Below are 24,649 nucleotides of genomic sequence, written 5' to 3' on the forward strand. Positions count from 1 at the left end.
CAGGGGTCACATGCCAGATCATGTGGGTTTTCTCCGGGCACTCCGGTTTCTTCCCATTCTACGACCCCTTGCAAGCTTACATGCGGGCCATCGAAAATGATTTATATAAGTTGATTTAATAGGAAAATGTTTAGAAGTTTAGAAATTTATAATATATTGTATTAAATTATAACAAATTTGATATGATTTATAATATAGTGACAAATGTGATATAAGGCTAACAACATATAATTCAGACTTAGTATGAAAGTGATGTGCTACGTACAAATAAATGAAAAGGAGTCGTAATATAAAAATGAATTGTATTGTGTCGTATGTGTATAAAATTTATTACATTCATTTACAAGTGCAAAATCGTGACATGTTATGATAAAAATACACAATATCTTTAACATTTAAAATATATATTGATATCGACTTCAATGATTCTATATATACCTCTTATGATTATGTTTTGTTAAGTAACAAAAAAAGCTAACAATGCTAAAGATTTGTTAGGCAAGAAAGATCGAGCTCTTATCATAAAGTATCCATTTGCATACTCTTTCCAATTGCCATATGATTGACAAAATGACAAGACGTACAAATTGCAAATCATATAAATTTCCCATATCGTCTTAATTTCTTTTGTATTACCGTAATGTCAGTTATATTTGCGGAAAATTGAATTCGAATAAGTCGTGAAAAACTTATCGGCGAAAAATAAGCATTAAAGCATAAAATCACAATCTCTTAAAACCGAATCCTTAAAATGGACTGTTGTTGTCGTTTAAAGCTGACCTGTGCAAATTAATAGCTGCATGGTATGACATTTCAGACTCCAATGTCTCGAAACAAAAGTGCATACTTAAATCAACACTTGTGATTTTCTCCTTTTATGACTTATGTGAAAAGATTGACTCAGTTTTTGACTTAAGTTTATTTTGTGAAATTGGAGCCTGTTTTAACTATCCAAACATAACACAATAGATCCATGAACATTATCGTGTTCTGATAAACATATCACCTGATGAGGTATTGACTTTCAAAAGCCAGAGAGAAATATTGAAATTAAATTGCTGTTAATTTGAACGCAAATATATGAATAAATGTAAAGTTTTGAACAATTCAGAGCTTCCAGTAGTACACACAGCAAACGCGAAATAAGGTGAAAAAATGACTGTTTGACAATAATTTATTTTACTTTAAAATACCGTACAGTCGATTATTTTCGCTGGGATTATATTTGCTATGACCGCAAAAATTTGTTCCGTGAAATAATGAAAAATGGTTGAACGTTAACTTACCTTTAATCCATATCGCGAAAATTTAAAATCACTAAATTTTGATTTTCTCGTTTTTTAAATCCAATGGCGAAGATTTTGGTGCTCGAAAATAACGGCTATACGGTACTGCTTTATTTCAATGGTACTGCCTGTAATCATTCGTCAAGTTTAAAATGACAGGAAAATAAAATTCATATAATAACACTTAGACACAATAGAAATGCATGGGAGCAAGACGTGTGCTTTTGAAATACTCAATGGAAATTGGTTTTGCAAGGTCATCGATTCCCTGAAATCAAACAAGTGTGCGTTTTGAACTGAACATATAACAGAGAGAGTATTGACATGCTTTTCCAATCATTGAGAAATAGAATTTACAAAGGTAAAAAAATAAACATTATTTTAGTTTGTATGTAAATTATCATGGGGAATCATACAGAAAATCATTTGTGCATAAATAATGTTAGGTAAGAAAACGCTTGATATCTATACATCATTTTTAAAATGCATATATTAAATGTAAACATATTTGAATTTTCTTAACAAACTCGATAACAATAAATTCACAACGTGAGGGAGGATTTCGTCATATAACATATATACCGTCATTGCCTATTACATAGTTACCTTCCTTGCGGCCATGTATCCATTGTGACGTCATTATTTTGAGAGCGAAATTAACGTCGTTTTCTCTGCAAATTATGACGTTACGCTCTTAAAAAACATGAAATCACAATCAATACCTACTCACAAGGGCAGATAACTCGGTAATATGTAAATACAGAATTATTTAAACATGTAAAGGAAAAGTCTAGATGTTATTCCTAAATCACCTTATTGCTATTTTAAAGCTATGTAACCTACTATACAAATGCTGATAAAAAGGACTCTATGGAAACATTACGATCTCCGATAGTTTTTACGTTGTAAAAAGTACATATTACTGAAACTCATTCATTTACAAGACATTTTATAAAATATTATTATGAAAGCGAAATTATTTCGCTTTTTCCAAATTTCTGCGAATATATTTACGCTAGTTTTTTTTAAAGTGATAAAAAGTGTATGTTATTGAATCTCATTCATATAGAAATTTTACAAATATAATACTATAAAATGTGGAATTATTCGCGACTGCTAATTTTCGTTTCTTCTGCTTACAATAAGCATTACAATATATCTACGCAAGGACGTATCAGCAAGTGCAATTATTGACATTGAAACAAGAAAAACTTTGATTCACATAGCGTAAATTATCACTCAGCCAGCAGTTTAAAAACTGGCTTAGCGAAAATATCCGCACGCGAAAATTTCAACAGCATTTGCGATATGTACAGGGTCCTTAGTAGTCAGACATAATTACAATTTAAATGTCCCGTTTTGTTCTCATTGCTGTATGTGTCCAGTTTCTACAGTTTCCATAGACTATCAATTGTGTTGCTGCGCATGCTCAGGAACTGACGTCATGAACCGGAAATGGATATTTGGGGGTCACACCAAGAGGTCAGATGAGGTCACAAACATCATGGATCGGAATGCAGATCCTTTATTAGATCTGGAACGTAATTAATTCACATTTATATAAATCATAAAAATAAGTTTCAAATAAAAAGAAGTATCCATGAAAGGTATATCACACAACAACAAAACTCAACTAAATCTGTATTAATTTTGAAAGAACACAAGGACATGAATATTTGTATCCAACCAATATAGTGCAAGAAACTTTATGTCCAATTCATGAACATATATTTGGATTACAATACGATGCCCTATAATTGTCATATAATGTAAATAATATAGACAGCATATACCGATAAACATGTATGTTATTGAAATCACATACCAAGATCAGGTTTGATTCTTTTGTAAAAGCATCATATAATGCAGTGAATAGTGTTATAAAAAAAAGTCCAATGTTTATCAAATTGTTACCGATAAAAACATCAAAAATGAATTTTTCCAATGATATACCACAGGGAATCTCTTATTATCTCTCAACTTATCATCCGAAAACTAAGAAAAATAAAACAATCTCTTTTTAGTAACAGTAGTTGATCTTTTGACACCAAATTCAATCCCAACCTGTATTCTGTCATATGATACCTTTGTGTGAAGTTTGATCAAAATCCATTGATATAAAGGAGGGGACTAATCAAGCTACCTTTAAGTTAATAATATAACTTACCACAATTTTCACTTCACAATTTATCCCGAAATTCAATGTATCATGATCTACCGCGATATCCAATATATATTAACCTACAACGATATTCAATGTATCTTAATTTACCGCAATATTCAATGCATCTTAGCTTACCACGATATTCAACGTACCCTAATTTATTACGATATTCCATGTATCCTTACATATCACGATATTCAATGTATCCCTAACTTACCACTATATTAAATGCATCTTAACTTACCACGATATTCAATGTATCCTCTACTGTCTTTTTTAGCAAAACGAATAATTTCCTCCACCTCGTCGGGCGCCATTTTGTCGCCCATCGTTGTGAGATACCGTCGGAAATCCTTGACTGGGATTTTGCCAGTGCCAAGCTTGTCTAGGACCTTGAAGGCTTCCTAAAACATCCTCCTCCTCCTCTTCTGTTCTGTGACATATTCCACCATGGCGGGGACACATATTTCTCTACATCGGCGTAGGTAATTCGGCCGCTGGCTGTGTGATAAAAAAAAATCCAATGGAGTTTGTTCTGTTATAGTGTATAGTTTCTAACTCTTGTTGACTTTTTGGTATTGTTTGAGCTTTATATGTAATGTATTTAAATAGTAGCATATCCACCCCTGGAACATGTCATTTTAATGCGACGGGCAGAAACAACAACATCATCATCATTACCATCATCATCGTCCAACACCATCATCTCACAAATTATCATCATCATCATCGTCATCATCATCATCATCATCATCGAAGAAGAATATCCAACTTACATTGGGTATCTTTCATTAGTAGCTGTCCCTCATTTCTACATAACATTCCTATATCAATAATTAAAGATGCTCCACCGCTGACAAAAGGTATTTTTCTCTATCAAATACAGGATCAGGCGATTTAGTATTTTTCTTCGGTTAAAAAAGTTACTTACTTTACACCATTACCACCGTTGAAAAGTTTACGTTTCTCATTTCACTCTTTTTTATAAAAATATCAAAAATAATTTTTTGCATCACGAAAAAATTCCGTGGCACTATATCTTATATGAAATGACATTTTGTATTATTTTTTCTGTTAATTAGACATATATACACGATTAAACACCAATTATAGTTCAAATGATGAGTATCGTTTATGGTCCGTCGGCGGTGGAGTATCTTTAAGGACCGCTGTTTGACCCAACCACACAAAACCACAGACACCTAATACCTGACCCCACCCTAACATCAATTACTAATAGAATAAAACTATTGGTTTTAATCAGCTACTTTGATAACGAAAACTAGATCTGAAAAGTGCATAATGCTTCAAGAAAGAAAACAGCAACCAGTTAAAGTTGATGATAGTTTTCATTTTCTACATCAGCAAGCAGCTTATTTCGAATATTGTAATGCAAGCAATTAATCAGAATAACATTGATATTTATTTAACTCTTATTTTGTAATGCAATGAATTAAAGTTTCAGTGGTAATTTTAGATACTAGAGAAAAAACTTATTTGTCATTCACCACATTTTTTTCTCTCAGAGTTAAATTCAAACGTTTAAAGGAAACCTACCGCTGACATCAAGTTCTTGTCTTGCCTCTTCGAGATCTCGCTCGGATGGATTCCAGCCCAGACAACGTAACATAGGTCCTAGGTCTCGTGCAGATATCTTACCCTTCCGTGAGGTTTTGAACATTCCAAAGGCCTGCCGCAGGTCTGAAATTCATTTTTTCATTCATATCAATGAAAAATGATTTTTTTTCCTAAAATGATAACAGACACTGGAATAACATAATTCAACAATGTTCTGAATAGATTTATGTAATAAGTATTCCTCGAGGAATCTTTTTTATTTATTCATTTTATAATAATTACAGGTCTTCCGTAATAAATGCGAATGTCTAAGATAATGTAGAGGCAATCGTCTTGTTCTGTTTTCAATTTGCGTGCTCGGTCACGTGTGTGATTCACGATTTGATGACGTTATAGAAGTACGGATAAGAAATATAAGACAGACGTAGTAATTATCATATTTACCGTATTTCATCAAATAATTCCACATAGCACTAAAATGGAATGAAATGAAGGGGCGCTTAAAGAGACCTTTGGCTAACCTTTGACAAATTATTTTACTTGTTTGTTTGATTAATTAACGTCCTATTAACAGCTATGATCATGTAAGGATGGCCTCCCATGTATGTGGTGTGTTGCGTGTATGTTGTGCGAGGTGTGTGTTTTGGGAGACTGCGGTATATTCATGTTGTGTATTCTTGTACTGTTGCCCTTTTTATAGTGCATGCCGCCGAAGATACAAAGCAACACACCCCTCCCGTTCACATTACACTGACAACGGACGAACCAGTCGTCCCACTCCTTGTATGCTGAGCACTAAGCAGGAGCAGAAACTACCACTTTTATAGACTTTGGTGTGTCTCGACCAGGGGACAGAACCCAGAGCCTTTCTCACAGGGGTGAACGCTCAACTCAAGGCCAAAAATGAGGCGGTGCTAAGGGAGACATTAGGAAAGATAAAGTCAGTTAGGAAGAAGAGAAAAGAAAAGATCCTAAATTTAGTCACCTTTTACGATCATGCAATAGGGGCAGCCGGTACAATTCTAACGCCCTACCTGCAAGGCCAAAATTATTTTAAAGGCAGTTCTAATTATTTTAAAGGCAGTTATAAAAGGGAATAGTCTGGCAAAGAAAGCCAGGCTAAATGTGGTCATTGACCTTTCAAAAGTCCTTACATATATACAAGTTCTTCTAATGTTGTCCAGTTTCCACCATTGAAGTCATGAAAAAGCCCCATGTAAAATTTAAGCATAAGTATATCAAAAATGGGATATAGCGCCTGTAGCGACGGGGCGCTTATTGGGTCGATTACGGTATATACATATTTCACTTCCTTACTTCAATATAACTCTTTCCTACGTGTCCTTCGCATGATGTCATCAGATCCACACATTCTATCTCTAATTTTTAGTATTCTATAAGTTTATTTATCTTCTACCAAATGTATCCCTTGATAATGACCATGAAACATACTATTATTTAACATTCAGACATAAAACAACACATTTGAAATTTATTAATATTGGATTGGATCTTTGGAGCGATTTATTCTCTTGTTGGTCTTTATTTTCCATGATAAGAGTTACAAATGAATCAGATGTTGTTTAAATTTTACCTTTTGTGAAATATTAATTTGGGATCTTCCTTTCTAAATGGCTTTCAACTTCCAAACTATAAACCTCTTGGCACCGCCTTAATATTGACCTGGAGCTGAGAACTCACTTCTGTGAGGTAGGTTTTGGGTTCTAAGCCATAGCGGAGACACACTTTAGTCTATAAAAGTGGTACTTTTCGCCACTTATTTACGTTTATCATAACGGTGTGGGACGACTCGTTTGCCCGTTGTCAGTATAATGTGACCGGTGTGTGATGTGTTGCTCGGTGTCTTTTACCGTATAGTTTAGTGAGGTTACTATGTACTGGAATTCATAACACGAATGCACAAGTTTCAAAAAGCACTTACTAATTCATTACATGCAACACAATGCCTTTAGTAGAGGCTGTCCATAAATGACTTTAGTTGTTACTAGGAGGTTAAGCAGTAAATCGACCGACCAACCATTCGACAAACCATCCAACCAACCAACCAGCCAATCAGCCATCCAATCAGCCAACTAATCAATCAAGTAAACATTCAATCAATCAATCAATCAATAAATCAATCAAAAATCAATCAATCAATCAATCAATCAATCAATCCACCAACCAACCAACCAACCAGCCAGCCAACCAATCAATCAAGTAAACATTCAACCAACCAACAATCAACCAACCAGCCAGCCAACCAATCAATCAACAAACCAGCCAGCCAACCAATCAACAACCAACCAACCAACCAACCAAACAGTCAACCAACAGATCAACCAACCAACCAACCAAGCGAACAAATGCTGCACAGATCACAGCTTACGTTTAGTATGTCATCAAAAAAAGAAGTTTTACGATGTCGATTCCTACAGCTCAAAAGATTATCCTTATATCAATGTCAATGATACCCCTGTTTGCCAATTTAAGGATGTCGAACGTTCTCGTTATTTTCAAGTGCGTACTATATATGAAGCAAATCCACATTCTGCCATTCGTATGACGTTCAAGTAAATATAGCAAGCGGAAAATTGTTGGCAAATGTCGGATTTCGTATACAATAATAAGGTTGTTTTATTGAACCAAAAGACATACTCATCACCATGAGAGAAGCAGACGACACGTGACGATGTCAGAACAACGACAAGTCATTATTTTTTATTAACGTTTTAATGAAGACATCGATTCAAGCCCCGTTCAGTGAAATGTCAGTTCAATTCTAATAAAAGCACACAAAATAAACGATATTCCTTTGATTTAGGTTTCTAACCTAGCTTTATCAAAACGCTTTGATGAACAGATGTAATAAAATGAAATTGCAAAGACACTTTTTAACCGAATTTTAAATTGATATTTGCAGTGTTTTCAAGATTTCCCATTTATTCACAGTCGCGCAGCAGATAAAATGTGCCCGCTCTGCACCAAAGACTTCCAATTTCATTCGCATAAAATTGAAAGAAGAAGAAAACTAATGCAAACAATATGAGTTTATATAGAACAGTATATCGAATAGCATTGGAAATATTGACTTAACCTATATTCAAGCTAAAATTTTAATCTGGTTATGATTTTTTACTGTTGTAACATTGAGGTTATAGGCAAGCTCTTCGCTCTTTTAGAATATGTATATTTGTTATAGTTATATAATTGTATTAATACATGTATGTTTTATTTTCGGACCAGGGGAAAATTCTTCGTAATACCTAAAACACATTTTGACTATCAGGTTTTAACTATATATTAAAGATGCTACACCGATGAAGAATGGTATTTTTTCTCAATTGAAATAAAGGTAATACGAATAAATATGTGTTTAAGTAAATTATTTAGTATTAATAGTATTTTTATTCAGTTGTAAAAGTAACTTACTTTACATCATTACCACAATTAAAAAAATTAAGCCTCTTATCTGACTTCAAGATAAAACTATTCAAATAATAAATTGCATTTGGGCACTATGCCTTATATGGAATATGTACTGACGGAACATGCGCCAAAAGCAAAATATTTTATATTATTATTTTTTGTGTCAATTAGACATATATTTACATGAGAAAACGCAAATTATTGTTCAAATGATGACAATCGTTTATGCTCTAATGAAATAGAAGGATATTACATTTTCAATGTCTTCAAAATCAGATGAAAACATAACAAACTCCGATAACTCCTGCCTCAACCCTCATCGACCTCGCCCTTACCATGACCTCGCCCTTACCATGACCTCGCTAGCGTTTAATCAATCAAACGTTTCGGTAACAGAATAACATTCTTCCAACATCAATCAGATTATCGGATCAATTCCTAAAGCAATCAGATATTCTGATAAAAGAAAATAGACAGGAACAGTCATAACCAGTAAACGTTGATGTTTCTGCGGACAGTGTCGTTAAATAAATATTGTCGCAATGTTTGTTCGATGTACAGTCAGGCCCTTCTATAAAAGACGCCAAATGAACCAATCAAAATGCCCTTTATAGAAAGATGTCCTTTATACAGAATTTAATTATGCAGTAAATTAAACTGTACCAAAAGGGTTGATGGATCAATTCTTTATAGGCATATGCCCTTTATACAGAATTCAATTATGTAGTAAACTGCAACAATTGGGGTTGACGGATCAGTTCTTTATATACAGGTTTCTTTATAAAGAATTTAAAGTGAACAGTCGGGCAAGGATGGCTAAAGTTGGTGAAAATGGTGTGAATGTATCCAGTATTATTTGAAATAGAAAAATAAAATCTCTCGTCAAAATCTGTCTGCGTACGAAAAAAATAATTTAAAGTATGGGAATTCTAAAACGTCCTCCCGGCTCACTAACGTCTGTGGTTACATTTCCACGCAGCCTCGCTTTCAATGCTTTCAACTTTTCTTTACTTTAATGGTCAGAACTGGGAAACTAAGCAGAACTTGACCGTCGTATTAATATGTGAGAACGCCAATGAACGCATTTAGACTGGTTTTCTTTGCCCGACTATTCACTTTAATTATATAGTAAATTGCAATAAATAGGTTGAAAGTTCAGTCCTTTACAGACATGTGGTCTTAATAGAGAATTTAATTAGGTATAAATATATTTAGTAGTGATATCATATATCGGTCCACATGTTCATAAGGACTAGTGTTTATCCTACCATAAAAATGCACAACAAAATAAAGAAAAAGAATAAATTACAATGTTACATTAAGTAAATCAAACTGCATAACGTTGAAATAATCAGACACAATTCTTCACAATGGAAAACGGTTGGTACAAATTTCAAGGAGTTTAAAGTGCATTCTTGCAAAAAATAAAATATACAAAAATAAAAAAATAAACGTAAATGAACAAGGATAGATAATGTTTTTGAGAAAAAGTTTCCCCAATTTATACACCTGGTTATAGTTTGGCTTTTAGTAAACTATTGCTTTATAATGATAAGTCTACTTTGTTAATAAGAACATTTAATTTTTCTGCAAAATTAAAATACAATTGTACAAGTTGGTTTGATTCGAGTACCTGTTTGAACTACGTCAAAGCTCATGAATGGGTGATATTTGTATGTATTCCCTATATAGTGCATTTCTAATGTTCGAATTATTTCATTCTAATACACGTACATGGACATTAATGTGTGAACTATGAATTGTAGTTGGAGAGACAAAAGCGGGATGTGTCATGATTATAATGACAGACCGCGTTCCTTCACAGCACATATATACAATCTCTTTTAATAATAAATAGAATGCAAGGTCTTCATTTTCTCAGATTTTCACAGATTAGATCTGCCTCCGAAATGTATATCTCTAACCATCAATCACAACGGACCAAATTAAGATCCTAGAATTACTAATTTGTAACTGTACTTCCTTTCCGTAAATATTTGTCAGATTTATTCGTCGATTTCTAAAGGTCGAGTACTTTGAACCGCTTCATTTCAACGTAAACGATATTTCGCGTTTCTTTATTTTCGAGATATTCGCGAATACATAAAGTCGCGACAAAGGGCCCTTCCTGACATGCTTAGTTAATCAATGACTTTCTCGCAAATTTACACGAACATTTTATCGCGCGAAAATTAAGTGGTTTACAGTATCTCAATGGCTCATATGTCCTACTTAGTGAGATGTATTATGATATCATTTTGCTTCTTCAGTACCAGGGAGCTACCTCACGTGGGATTCGAACGCGCGACATATGTAGCGGTGGAGGGTTGTCGGACATCCTTACTACTCGGCCACCGCGCGGCCCCACATTTCGGAACGATATTTTAAAATGCGTCTTAAATACGATATTATAAGACGGAGTATGACATTCATCAACAAGGTTTAAACTTTTTTGTTTGTTTTAGCTTTACGTCTAATGAGTCTGGAGTACCCGGATAAAAATTACAGACAAGCAGTCAGTATCTGGCAACTGTCCCACAGGGGGAAACTCACGACCCAGAAGTGGAGGTGTCGAAACATCTTAACCACTCGGCCACTGTGGCCCCAAGGTTTAAAAAGATTTAATTATGTGTCACATGGGTTTTGTTGAGTGGCATTTTATTTGAATTTAATATATAACAGATGACGTAATCTTAAGTGTGGTATTATGCTTAAGGCCTGGTGATCATCAAAGCGATTCAATTTTGACTTATATAGAAATGTATTTTGATGTCGTTATACTTCAGTGTCAAACATGGCAACAACAGTACAGACCGGTTGCAATAATCATGGTTATAACTTACCCTGTCTTTGGTCCTCTGTCAGCTCAATGTCATTTACACTGTAGGATCGCTGTACCTGAAAATAAACAAAAACACATAAACAAACATACTCATAATACTGTATCAACAATACTGCCCAATCAAATTACTGTTTTCAAATCATAAATCGTAAATACCGACTGGACGCTAAAGCCTCTAGAAGTTTCATTTAATATGATTACTAAAGCGTCTTATTATTATATTAAATGTCAGTACCATTGAAGGATGTAGATGGTGGAATTACAACAGTCTCATTGTATGTTGATCTAGCGCATATCGTCTTTTACGCTTTTGACTTCAAAAGTGGGTAGAGGAGTAGGGCCAATTTGGGTCCAATGGTGGACATGGCTGAAAAGCATTATTGTTACCTGGGGGTTAGGACATCATGGCATGACATATGATTAAGGTCAGGTCGGAGTCACTTGTGAAGTATGGTGTGTTAGATAAGAGGGCCAATTTTCTGTTTGGTCAAGTTTTCTAATCAGACTCCATATGATCATGTCCTAACCCCCGGGTAACAAAAATAATAATGCTTAACGGTCATGGCCACCAGAGAACACAAATTGACACTCCTCCTGAATTTTAAATGATAAAACTATGTTTGATCTTAGGGATTAATTGACATTCACAAACAAAGATATACGAATAATTCAACACAAGTTTCTAGGATGTGTTTGCGAGTGTTTAATTTCAGGATTAGTAAGCGTTCACATTTCGTTATGTTAGTGATTTCGCGTTAAATACATCTTATTCAACATAGTTTCACAATATATGACACATTACGCGCCGATGAGATTGTCGCTCTAAAACGATCTTCGCGTAATTAGCGTAAATTTCTCCCTCTTGTAAATTCCACGTTTTCAGTATCTATAGTTTATTTATCCACTTGGACGAATTAAAACTTTCTGATATAGTCATAGAGATTAAATGAAAACGAAACAAAATATTCCACGTCATGAATGATCTCTTTTTTACAGTGAAATATTACATATTCACGCCAAAGTATTACATGGGCTTCACTTGATAAAAAATCAATATAGTAGTTGGCCCGGATACACTTAATTCACACTCATTCACACTCCCCACTTCCGGTGTCTAGGTGCGTTTATAATGTACATATTCCAATCAACTAAACACCCGTGCATAGAACGAGAAACAATAGACAACATGTTAGTACCAAGGGAATCGAAATTACGCCTGTCAATTATACAAAGCCTTGTCCACTGTAAGAATATCTAATAAGCAATTTCTTCACCAAAACTTAAGTGTCTACGCACAAGCTCAAATTAATGTTTTTAGAACAAAATCGAATTGCAATGATAATTTTCTTTCATCAAACGAACAAATAACAAGCTCAATATATAGGCATCTGTGTCTAAATAGGCGTCCGTACCTAACATCTTGGTTATAAGAAGACGTAATTGGCACGCAAGTTGTTATTTACATCCCTCGAGAATAAGGCCCCCGAAGGTGCTGTCATGCGAACCGATGGATTAGGAACTAGCTCGCGTGGATGACTTGTAGGATATAGACTCGTCACTGACGCGTAAGGACACATATACACGTAGGTGCGGATATAGGAAGATATGCGTAACGAATAAAATACGATATTCTTATCAGATGAGCTTTTAATCTTAGCAAAAACTGATAATATGTAGATATATACAGTTTGCACTGACATTGACTCAATAGCCATGCTTTCTAGTATTATCATTATCAGTGTACAACACGTGAGGCGATTCTGTTGTTACGGGAATAGTCGATGGCGTAGCAACGTGGTGTCATGACCCCACTTTTGGTGGGAACATATGAATGACTAGATTCCAATCAGCTGTTCAATCGAATTCGTTGACGATGACGGGAGAGAGAAAAATATGGGTATTTTAATAAAAAATATGCAACTGCCGCGAGAATAAATTATATTCATTTACGTGAAGAACTGTAAATATAAGGAATAGATGTTTATTTTGTTGAGGTTATTAGGGTAAAATGATATTGAAGCCCATATAAATTTTATGTAACCTGGCTTCGCCGGCGTTACATAATTTACATGTGCTCAATTTTCATTTTACCCTCATAACAAACCGGGTTACATGAAATTTACACGGACTCCATTATCATTATACCCTCATAACCTAAAAAATATATTTATTCCTTAAATAAATGTAACTATATACAATACATTTATATATCACTTTAAATGTGTATTGATTAGAAACTTGCATTTGTTCTATATTCAATTTAATGACCTATTCTTATGTAATGGACCTATAACACAAAAAATGTCTAACTCTAAATAACCTGTAAAGCGGTTTATGATGAGTGCACACTCAAAAATTTGTAGTATATCTCCATAGCATACATAAAATATATTCAAAATAAATATTTTTATTTAATCTACTATAAAAATCTTTATTTGTTTATTTTCGAAACTACCAATAAGTTTTAATTGAGATATGGATATCATCTGGATGTTTTTAATTAACTTTTCAATTGTTTACCAATATTAAGTTGATGTTGGTACTTACAATGAAATGCGACAAAGTGTCTTGAATATTGAAGAATAATGCACGTAAATGACTTCCGTCCGATAAAGAATGCCGGTAATAAATATCGTATCACCATTACGCTGGAGTGTTACCTTGTCTCAGTAGATACTGCTTGTATAACGAAAGTGGCGTTAATAAGATGTTCTGTAATTACTATAAACGCTCTCACAATTAATATAGAGGATCCAAAATTGGTCTGTAGAAAAGCAAATGTTCGAGCCGCACTAGATTTCCATAACGGTGAAGTTCGAGGAAGTAATTAGAACTGTTATTAATACTTTTAATACTGATTGTCTACCTTAACAATGCGCTATAGGAAAGGGTCTGTCAAGAGAGCGCTGTCACAGAGATGCTGACAGACATTACCATAAGGGAAACAAATTAGTCGCTGCAACACTTCCACCGGGCGTTTTATAGCCTATAAGAATTCTCGGAAATGCTGGTACGACCATGAAGTGTAGATCCACACAGTACGTAATTTTCTTAAACTCGGTATTAATTTCTTTAAAAGGAAACAATTACATTTCCTTAGTGCTTTCTCTGTATTACTCCATTATGCTCAAGCTGCAGTTTACCCTACTCGTTTGGCATTGATTTTTGTCCAGACCTGGCCTACAAGTCTAACAAATTGGACTTTTGGAGCTTAGCTTATCTCCATTTGCCTCTCTGGCGTAGCAGGATTTATTGTGTAAGATTTCGGCACAAAAATGCCACTTTATTGACATAGCAATTCTCTTTAATTTTCGCCTTCACTCAGTCAAGAGCACAAAATGAGCAGCTCTACAATACATTTCCCCAACACCAATCCCAAATTAGATTACCCTAAATCGCAATATTGGGCAAGTGGATATCAGGAGTTATATTAAGGAATTCGGTTGGTCACCGGTCAATACTTGACCCAGCAATTATCACTGAGGTTAATGATAGGACCTTCAACACTTTGTCTGAAGCTTTCAGTCTTGTTGATATATCATAGTCCGGAGAATAAATAGTAGTCTCAACATCAGAACGATGTACGGTGACAAGGGGTTGAGTGTAACGAAAACACATCGATTTGCCCATTTTGTCGATACAAACTTTTCTTTATGCCATTCACTACAACGAATCCATTTAAATGAATGTATTGTAAGCTGTATATACATGATTTGGCTCAATCAATCAATCAATCAATCAAAGCCCTGTTTGTGTGTACGTGGGTGTTAGGGGAGGAAGGTAGGAGGAGGGTGTATTGACGCATTTCATTTCATTTATTTTTTTTTTGATTTTGTTAGTTTTACATTTGTTTTGCAACCGTTCAAAAGTGCGCTTTTAATTAGAAAAAAACATGTCATGAACCTCATCAACTGACCTTTATTGGACCAGAAAAATGCATCTAAAATATCAAAAGGAACATTAAATAACTAAACATTGACTTTTTGTTGACAATTGATAACTTGATTGAAATATTTTGTTTTTGCTTTGACCTCAAATTTGACTTCTGATGGAAAACACTTCCCAAAGTTTAACCGTCCGTCTAAAATATTGTCCTTAGTGAATTAACACACGAAAACTTCCGCACGTTTTGTCAAGTTGTAATGATGTCTTTAGAATTCTTGAAGTTTAACTTCGAAATTTGATAATGATAACTGACTTGATAGAGAGAGATATTCCGGATTGTCCAAAATGTATCCGATGTGTTCCGTACAAAGTCTGGGACATTGATGATTTACTATGATTTCTTTTAAAGGCCAAAGATTTATTCGTGTTTTTGAAGAGAAATCAGAGCAGATTTATTTACTATTAAATATATCACGCTTAAATACATGTACAGACAATAAATTTATAGAGTTATGATTGACAGATATCTCTCCTTGTGAGATTGTTTAGTCGTAGTCAGTGTCTTTTAGGCAATTAGGGTGACTATGACATTTATCATGTTAAGTAATAGGATGGAAAATTAATTTTTCATAAAAGGTATTTCTTAATTTTCATTTTCAAAAGGAATTAATTTACCAGAGGGTATACACAAATTATCACACATAAATTGTTATCTCAAATGTCACAAATGATATACATGTAGAGTAAATATAATAAATAATATGATCAGGCCTCCGGAATGTCATTTTTTCCAAAGTATGCATAAAATAAATTGATAAAATTTGATATTTAAAAAAATAGCAAACTATATTCACTCAAGTTCAAAGCACTTATCACATAATTTTGCGATAGATTGGTCATGGCTGGTTTAGTGTTAAAAAAAACCGCTGGCGTCAAATTAGAAAACCACATGGACAAATTTCGGATGAAGTCAAGATGTAAACTATAAACGTCCTTATTATCTTCCTCAAAATCTAACTTAAGTCACATCACGCCACCGTTACGACGAGAACCACTGTAATAAAACTACCCCATAATGTAAACCCACATGATCGTTTCTGACGGTCAGGTCGAGAAAATGAAATATTTTCGGATTTCAAGTTTTGATACTTGATATCCCGAAAGAGTACCGTAAATTGGGATATTTTTGCGTCGGGAAAATTTGGCGTTTTTGTATCAAAAATGTGTGGTTACATTTTGGCGTGTTTAAATTTGGCGTTTTTGTATCAAAAATGTGTGGTTACTATTTTGGCGTGTTTAAATTTGGCGTTTTTGTATCAAAAATGTGTGGTTACATTTTGGCGTGTTTAAATTTGGCGTTTTTGTATCAAAAATGTGTGGTTACATTTTGGCGTGTTAAAATTTGGCGTTTGTATCAAAAATGTGTGGTTACATTTTGGCGTGTTAAATTTGGCGTTTTTGTATCAAAAATGTGTGGTTACATTTTGGCGTGTTAAAATTTGGCGTTTTTGTATCAAAAATGTGTGGTTACATTTTGGCGTGTTAAAATTTGGCGTTTTTGTATCAAAAATGTGTGGTTACATTTTGGCGTGTTAAAATTTGGCTTTTTTTGTATCTAAAATGTGTAGTTACATTTTGGCGTGTTAAAATTTGGCGTTTCCGTGTTATGTGCTCTATGTCTAATTTTGGCGCAAACTCATCATAATGACGGATGATCAAAGATCGACATGTTGACGATCAAAGTTATGGAATTATGTACAATCCTCGCTAATTTGGGTTAACAAAATGACGTAATCACCTTCGAAGCAAGATGCTGCTATATCTGTAACTTGTAGCTTCAATTAAGACAGCACCTCCTCCCCCAATTCAGTGTTTACAAATAACTTATTGTATGAATTTAAGAACGTGCATTCATCTCCGAGATGTGTTTTACTCCAAGAAGTGAAGCATCATATTACGTGACATGTATATTTCATATAGTATAAAAGATTAAACATTATTTCATATGGAAATTAAAAGAAGAAAAAATCAGAATTGTATGCATGTATTAACTACTAATTATTACGAATAATATATTTCTTCATTTAGAGTTTTCATTTTCTATTTTTTTTAACCTGATTGACTGATATTGCCTTTGTTTACGTCTTATTAACAGTATCTTTAGGGACGTGCCATGTTTTGAAGTGTAGGAAAGTCGTAGGTATACGGAGAAAACCCATCGACCTACAGTCAGTACTGGCAGCTGTCCCATTTGGGTTTCGAATTCGAATCTCACAAGTTGTAAATTATCGGGACCATCTTTAAAAGTACTTCAGTATTTTTTTAAATGAAAGTGATATGTGTCATAACTGGACTGATATTTTGCCATGTTGTTTTTTTTCCTCTATAAACTAGAAGATTTGATGACTTTGTGCAAATATCTCAATGGCACGGACAAACATGTTTGATGCTTTATATATATTAGTTGCAACACATAATTCATTCATCGTAATACTTCTTATTTGTACGCTTTATGTGTGTTTTAATGAAAACTTATCTGAAGAAGTCCCTTTAAAATTACTGATATCATTGAAAAAAATTGTAGACCACAATTTGGCTTTATCGTTTGGCCGTGTGTACTTATTTTACTGCACTGTAGACGTAAACATCATGGTTTTTTGGCAGTACTCCTGAAATTAATTTGAATACTCTTATTTGACTTTGTAAAATTACAATCTATCTATCGTAAGTATTGTAATTCTCAATTAGTTATTGGTAATTGTTGGTAGATGTTGGTGCTGAAGAACACATAAAAACTCTGCTTGATTTGTGTGTATCAAAATCACGCCACATAAAGCTTAACGATAAATCATAAGCTAACATTATATATCGTTAGTGATAGCACGGCAGGTTTTTTCTCCGACTCATCTTTGTATTGATTCTCCATTTAGCCCTAAATTGGTTTTTACAGCGCAAGCACACATTTTGGTGTAATTAGCTTTAACTAGGTCAGACAATATCCTGTATTTAACGGCATTGTTATAGACATCAGGTGTTTCAACAATGTCACAATTAAGGTAGATACAATATAAGACCTAGTGCGAGTGCATTGAAAAGTAATCGATAACCGTATAGTCAGAAATAACATGTAGATATGTTCCCAAGGTCGGCTTTTAGCTTCCTTGGCTATTGGCTTTTCTTTATTGCATTAAAGACCCTTTGTTAAGTTAAGCATTGTCATTTCAACACCAAATGCTATTCATGTGTATCGATGACAATTTTAATACCCAGTAATATTGTAATATCCTTATCTTAATTCTACCGAGATATGATCTTATCCTATGGTAACATTCAGTAGTATTTGGTTACGCATGTATATCTTTCCAAGTTATATGTGCCGTAATTCCCATAATAACAAACCAGAACAGCTACTAATATGTTATTTACGACAAAAAGTTACCAATATTTTGATAATTACAATACCTACAATAAACAGTTTTACGTTTTAATTTCAGAAGTAAAATTAAGAACAGAAAATGTTTTTTGGAAGTGCTGCCTTTAACAGATATGGTCATGTAAGGATCGCCTCCCATGTATGCGGTGTGTTGTGTGTATGGAGTACGGGCGTGTATTTTGGGAGACTGCAGTTTAATCGTGTTATGTCTTCTGGTATAGTGGAACTCTTGTCCTTATTATAGTATATCACTGGAGCATGCTGCCGAAGACACCAAGCAACACACCCCACCCTGCCACATATTGATGATGATTCCTAGCACGAGATGACAATAGCAAGCAAGGCAATCTTACAACATATAAGACACCTGTACATGTTTTTATTCCTTCTTGCATGAACTAAACATGCCCGTTCGCCCATTACGAACGAGATACACATAACACCTACTAGACAGAAATAAGTAAGATACATTGTATATGGTACAGCCTGTTGTCTTAACTACAACTATTGTTATCAATCTCACGCTCGTTCTCAAACATCTTACTCAATATTATCACTTATCATCATCATCGTCGTCATCATCACAACCATTATCATATATCATCATTCCAGGATTCTCTCATCATCATCATCATCATCGTCGTCATCATCACAACCATTATCATATATCATCATTCCAGGATTCTCATCATCATCATCATCATCGTCGTCATCATCACAACCATTATCATATATCATCATCGTCATCATCGTCATCATCATTATCATTTTATTCTTCTTCTTCTTATTCTCCTTCTTCTTCTTTACCTGCATTATCATTATCATCATCATCATCATCACCATTATCATCATCATCATCATCAACATCATCATTATCATTATCATCATCATCATCATCATCATCACCATCAAAATCAACATTCATCATCATCATCATAATCATCATCATCATCATAACTTCCACTTCCATCATCATCATCATCATCATCATATTACCATCATCATCATCATCATCATCATCATCATCACCACCATTATCATGATCACCATCTTCACTTTATCATCATCATCATCATCATCATCATAATATCACCATCATCATCATCACCATCATCATCATCACCACCATCATCATCAACATTCATCATCAACATCATATTACCATCATCAATATCATCCTTGATTCTAAATTATACTAAATCTATATCAATTAGAAAGACAATCATTCGAAAATCAATCGGATATACTAAAAATATGAACTCAAATTTTAATGGCTCAATACATTCAACAGCGACCAGAAAAATAATGCCAATAGGTAGATGAAAGTTTATGCATCAAATATCAATTTCAAAACAATAAGATAATTTTATTGCCCACAAGGCATGTGACAATATAAAACGAAGTCTATTAAGCGCGGTGATATTGACCAGTTATCGGTAAAATTGACTATGTTGGGTGTCGAATGCAATATTACAAGGAAATAAAATATACATTTTGGTATTTTCTTTTGAAAACTCTCAGAAAATTCAATAAACTTTAATAAGGCTCCGGAGGAAGTTAACATTCTTTTACCTCTGCAATTCGGTTTTATGACAAACCCTTACATAACAAAGACAATTTCCACTGAAATATGGCTATTTTCACATCAAAAAGCAAATTTGCTATGCGGAGAAAATTGTTTTCACAATTTCCTTTAATGTATTGGATATTATAATATTTTTCTTTTTTTTCCCCGATTCATCGTTCGAGTATATTTTGACATAATAATTTCATGTTCATATACATGTACAGTAAAACCTGTCCTGTCTGTCTTAGTGACCACCTCTGTATAAAGACAACCTCTTTATAAATACCACCTCTGTATAAATGCCACCTCTGTATAAATACCACCTCTGTATAAAGACCACATCTTTATAAAGACCATATCTGTATAAAGACAACCTCTGTATAAATACCACCTCTGTATAAAGACCACATCTTTATAAAGACCATATCTGTATAAAGACAACCTCTTCATTAATATCACCTCTGTATAAAGACCACCTCTTCATAAATACCACCTCTGTATAAAGACCAACTTTGTATATAGACCACTTATCAGACCCCCTTTTTAGGGTCCCATATATTTCAATTTCAACAAAATTTGTCCTATGTTTGAAGGCTGCTTTGCAATAAAGACAATTTGTCTTTGTTCCTTATGATGTCTTCATAGACAAGCTTGACTGCGTACATCACTGGGACATGAACAGCTTATTCGAGATTGTAATGTTAAACAAATTATCAGAGGCTTTTTTTTATATCATTAAATCGACAACTAGGGTTTGTCAAAATGATGAAACGTCTTTCACGTTAAAAACTAATTTGAGATTTTAATAAATCATCGGAGTTTTGTTAACGTTCGTCATTGAATCGACTTGTCAGAGTGATAATTGTAAACCAATTCTTTTTCGCGTGCGATTTACTTTCGCAAGTTTCGCGATCACAGTCAATCGCAAATCTCCGCGAATGTTTATCTCTGCAAATGCATATAAACCTCGCGCATATTGATATATATTTGCATTTTATTTTTATCTTCGCAAACTTGTTTTGAAATTGAAATCGCAAAATTTAGTAGCCGCAAAAGAACGTTTGGTTACAGTACCCATTTCCCATGATATTTCATTATATCTCGCGGAGGTTTACTTCTCGTGGATCTCGTGTTTTGACCGAAATCAACGAATTTACGTACCTACAAAAATCGTTCCTTTTAAAGAATGGAAAGGGATTACGATAAAAAAATTCAATTGTAATATTCAAACAAAGATGATTTTCATAATTTGGTAGATTATATTTATCAAGAAACTATTAAATCATTAATTATACTCTCGCCCTGACACGAAAACCATTTCATGGTTATACTTGTGAAAAACATTGATTGCAAACCGACTGTAGATCTGGGTTGTAATTATAAGTTTGGTTCCGCTTGAGTGATCACACAGTATACAGATAACAGTGTTGCATGAACAGTTATGTAACGTAATCGTGCAAGGTCTTCTCCACGAATTTAAGTGGCAACGAAATTGTAAAATGTTATAATCCACTAAGATTGAGCCCAACGAAAATGTATGTTTTCACAGTAAACAAATTTAAAGCAAAAACAACTGTCTCATGCACGTGAATACAATTAACGCCCTCAAAGTTCATATGATATATACTCAATATCTCAATTAGAAGATATCTTTTTACCGGATATTCAGGAATAGTGATTTTTTCGAAAGGTCGAATTGCTTCTCTTGATGACAGTTTTTTTTTAGTAATGAACACTTGCATTCAGTGACAGCAAAAGTATCAACTATATAAGCTGAAAGAGGTTTTTTTTGGAAAACAAGATATGAGATTCATATTACAAATTCAATACGAATTTATAAGAGTTTAAATACATATACATTGCCGTTTGAATTAAAAAGTTAACACAAAATTCAACACACACCATTTCCTGTTAGGGTTATCCCATTTCAAAACGAAATAATTCAGAATTAATTTGGAGATACTATATATTCGATGAACGGTTCATAAAACTTTTTAAGCCATTATATTTGAAATTAAAAAGGCCACTGTACAAAATTGTAAGACACTTATATTCTAAGCCATCAGATTTCAACTTTGGAAGCAACATTGTATAAAAAAAAACCTAAGAAATTGCCATTTATTTTTTGAGTCTAAAAACATAAAAATAAAATCTAAGAAATTGCCGTTTACACTTGAAGTTATTACATTTCTTAAACTTTTGAAGCAACATGATACAAAATGTTCGGCACTTACCTTCAAAGCCATCACATTTCAACTTAGGGAAATGCCACTTACCCTTTGAGCCATTACATTTCGGTTCCTGATCGGGGAAGACGCTCTTCGCGAGGAGACGATCACGTGCTTCATTGTCCGTACTGCCCCTCGCATTCCAGTGTAATCAATATTGTGATGTAAGAGTAGTACCTGATGATATAACCTCTTTAGTCCAGTTTTTTTATCTTTTCGCCTCAGGGATGTTTGCCCAACTTCTGTGTTAAATGTGTAATGATCGTTCACAATCAGATCCCTTGGAGATTTTATTTTGTAAATTCAACAAAAGGCTTCGCCACTATAGTCCTATTTCGGTGATAGTGAAAGTTCGAACCTTGTCCTATGTCTTTTGAAATACGACTTTAAGTCTAGCGTCGTTGTTCTGAAGATAAAACTTTTTTTATGAAGTTATTTCTTACATTTAAGAAATAGGCTGTTTTTAATTTTTTCTGTTTTACTCCGTTAAATTAATATGAATTATTGTATATGGTTTACCAGGAAATGTTATCAACCCAGTGTAAGTTATTTAACAATATCTTACGATTGATTCAGAATATCTGTAGTCCTATGGTCACAACGCATACCATGGACGCCAGCTGTGAAAAGTTTTGAAAAACACCTCTCGTTGTTGTCGATTAAATGATTGGATCCAACTCTTCAGCTTCAGGTAATTTAGTATGTCAAACAAAATACTTCATCCACAGCAAACTCCACCCGTTTTATGCTTCTTGATGAAATATTTCACACTTTTTTCTCAAAACTGAAACTGTAAGTTTTAACAAGTAATATTTGAATGTTTTGCACTCAGCAAATGTCACTTTTCTATTCCGAGATCGTTTGATGGTTTAAGTTGCGATATACGCACGTGTATTTCTCACTGAATGTCGTTATGCGAAATGGAGACTGTTTGACGTAGTCGTTCACACTCAACGTGAATAGACTGATGATAGAAGTCAGCCTTTGTAACGCCTTATACACCCGTGTCGTAGAGATCGATAGTAGCAACAACACTCCGTGCTGTGACAGAACTCCTACCAAACACGCTTGGCCTTGTATATATGGCATATAGATAGGATGGGTGTTCATTTCATATGAGATTACATGAAACGGGTCTTATAAGTTATTAAATATTGCGATCCTTTATTCTTGTTTGCAATCATTGATTTTTGTGAGACTTATCTATGATCCTTTATTTTTGTGAGCTTTGGAGATCCAAAATGAACACGAGACGAGACATATGAAATAAAGACAAATTTGAGACACTCTTTATCACAGAATTACAAAACTTATATTTGAAAAAAAAAATACAACGCTAAACCGTGCTGCAACAATCCAGCGGAGGCAGCGATATGTCCCGCCGTCCTCGAAATTCTGACATCACGCGTTATCTTTCTTGACGTCACTTAGTGTTTCTGTCATGACGTCACAATGGATTTACTGTCCGGCACATCCCCTGAAATTCGTTCGAGATTATTATACACTAGTGACACATGCAGACATTATAAGGTCAAATTAACCTGTATCAGGCGGACTATGAATTGAATATATTGCGGTCCATAAGCTAACTCAACGTACTAACCGTATCAATATAATTTTTAAATTATTAAACATATTTTACAATTATATTTTAAAGAGCTTAATTCATCAAAATTGTCAAAAATGTTGTACATTTATCCCACATACAACTTTAAGAATACAGTTTTTGATCAGATTAAATTCAAATTAAGTGAAGATCATCACCAGATGGCGATATGATCAGAATGTCGGGACCTGGTAAGGAAAAGCATGCCACTCCTAGAGGCAACATCAGCGACGCCTTAACAACGTGTGTCTAGGGACCAAGACTGACGACATAGGATGGGTTAATTTAACCACACAACGATAGATTGGCTACACTTTAAACCTAAGTTCTGTGACTTTTGTCTTTTGGCTATCGATGATATGACACGGGTAATATAACCTAGCCCACCATACATGGAGCGATATTAACTCATTCTCCCCTGAAAGTTGATAATGGACTAATCTAGTCATTGATTTAGAAGGGTCTAAATGCGTTTTTAGGGGTGAATGTGTTTACCGTAAAACGTGAAGAAACAGGTCAATTTTTACAGCCGGAGAGGGCACAGGTTGTGGGCGATGACTTTATTCAGCCTTCAATGATGTGGAGGTGGCAAAAATGCTAAACTTAGTGTTTCGTGATTTCCATACTTACA

The 24,649-nt window shown here is 34.1% G+C and overlaps 1 pseudogene; it reads right to left on the minus strand.

The window, feature by feature from the left end:
* Positions 1-285: 285 nt before the first annotated feature.
* LOC138309003 (calmodulin-like) lies at positions 286-23,352 on the minus strand (annotated as a pseudogene).
* Positions 23,353-24,649: the final 1,297 nt, after the last annotated feature.

This window comes from Argopecten irradians, chromosome 15 (genome assembly GCF_041381155.1).
Source record: "Argopecten irradians isolate NY chromosome 15, Ai_NY, whole genome shotgun sequence".
Classification (NCBI taxonomy): Eukaryota; Metazoa; Mollusca; class Bivalvia; order Pectinida; family Pectinidae; genus Argopecten; species Argopecten irradians.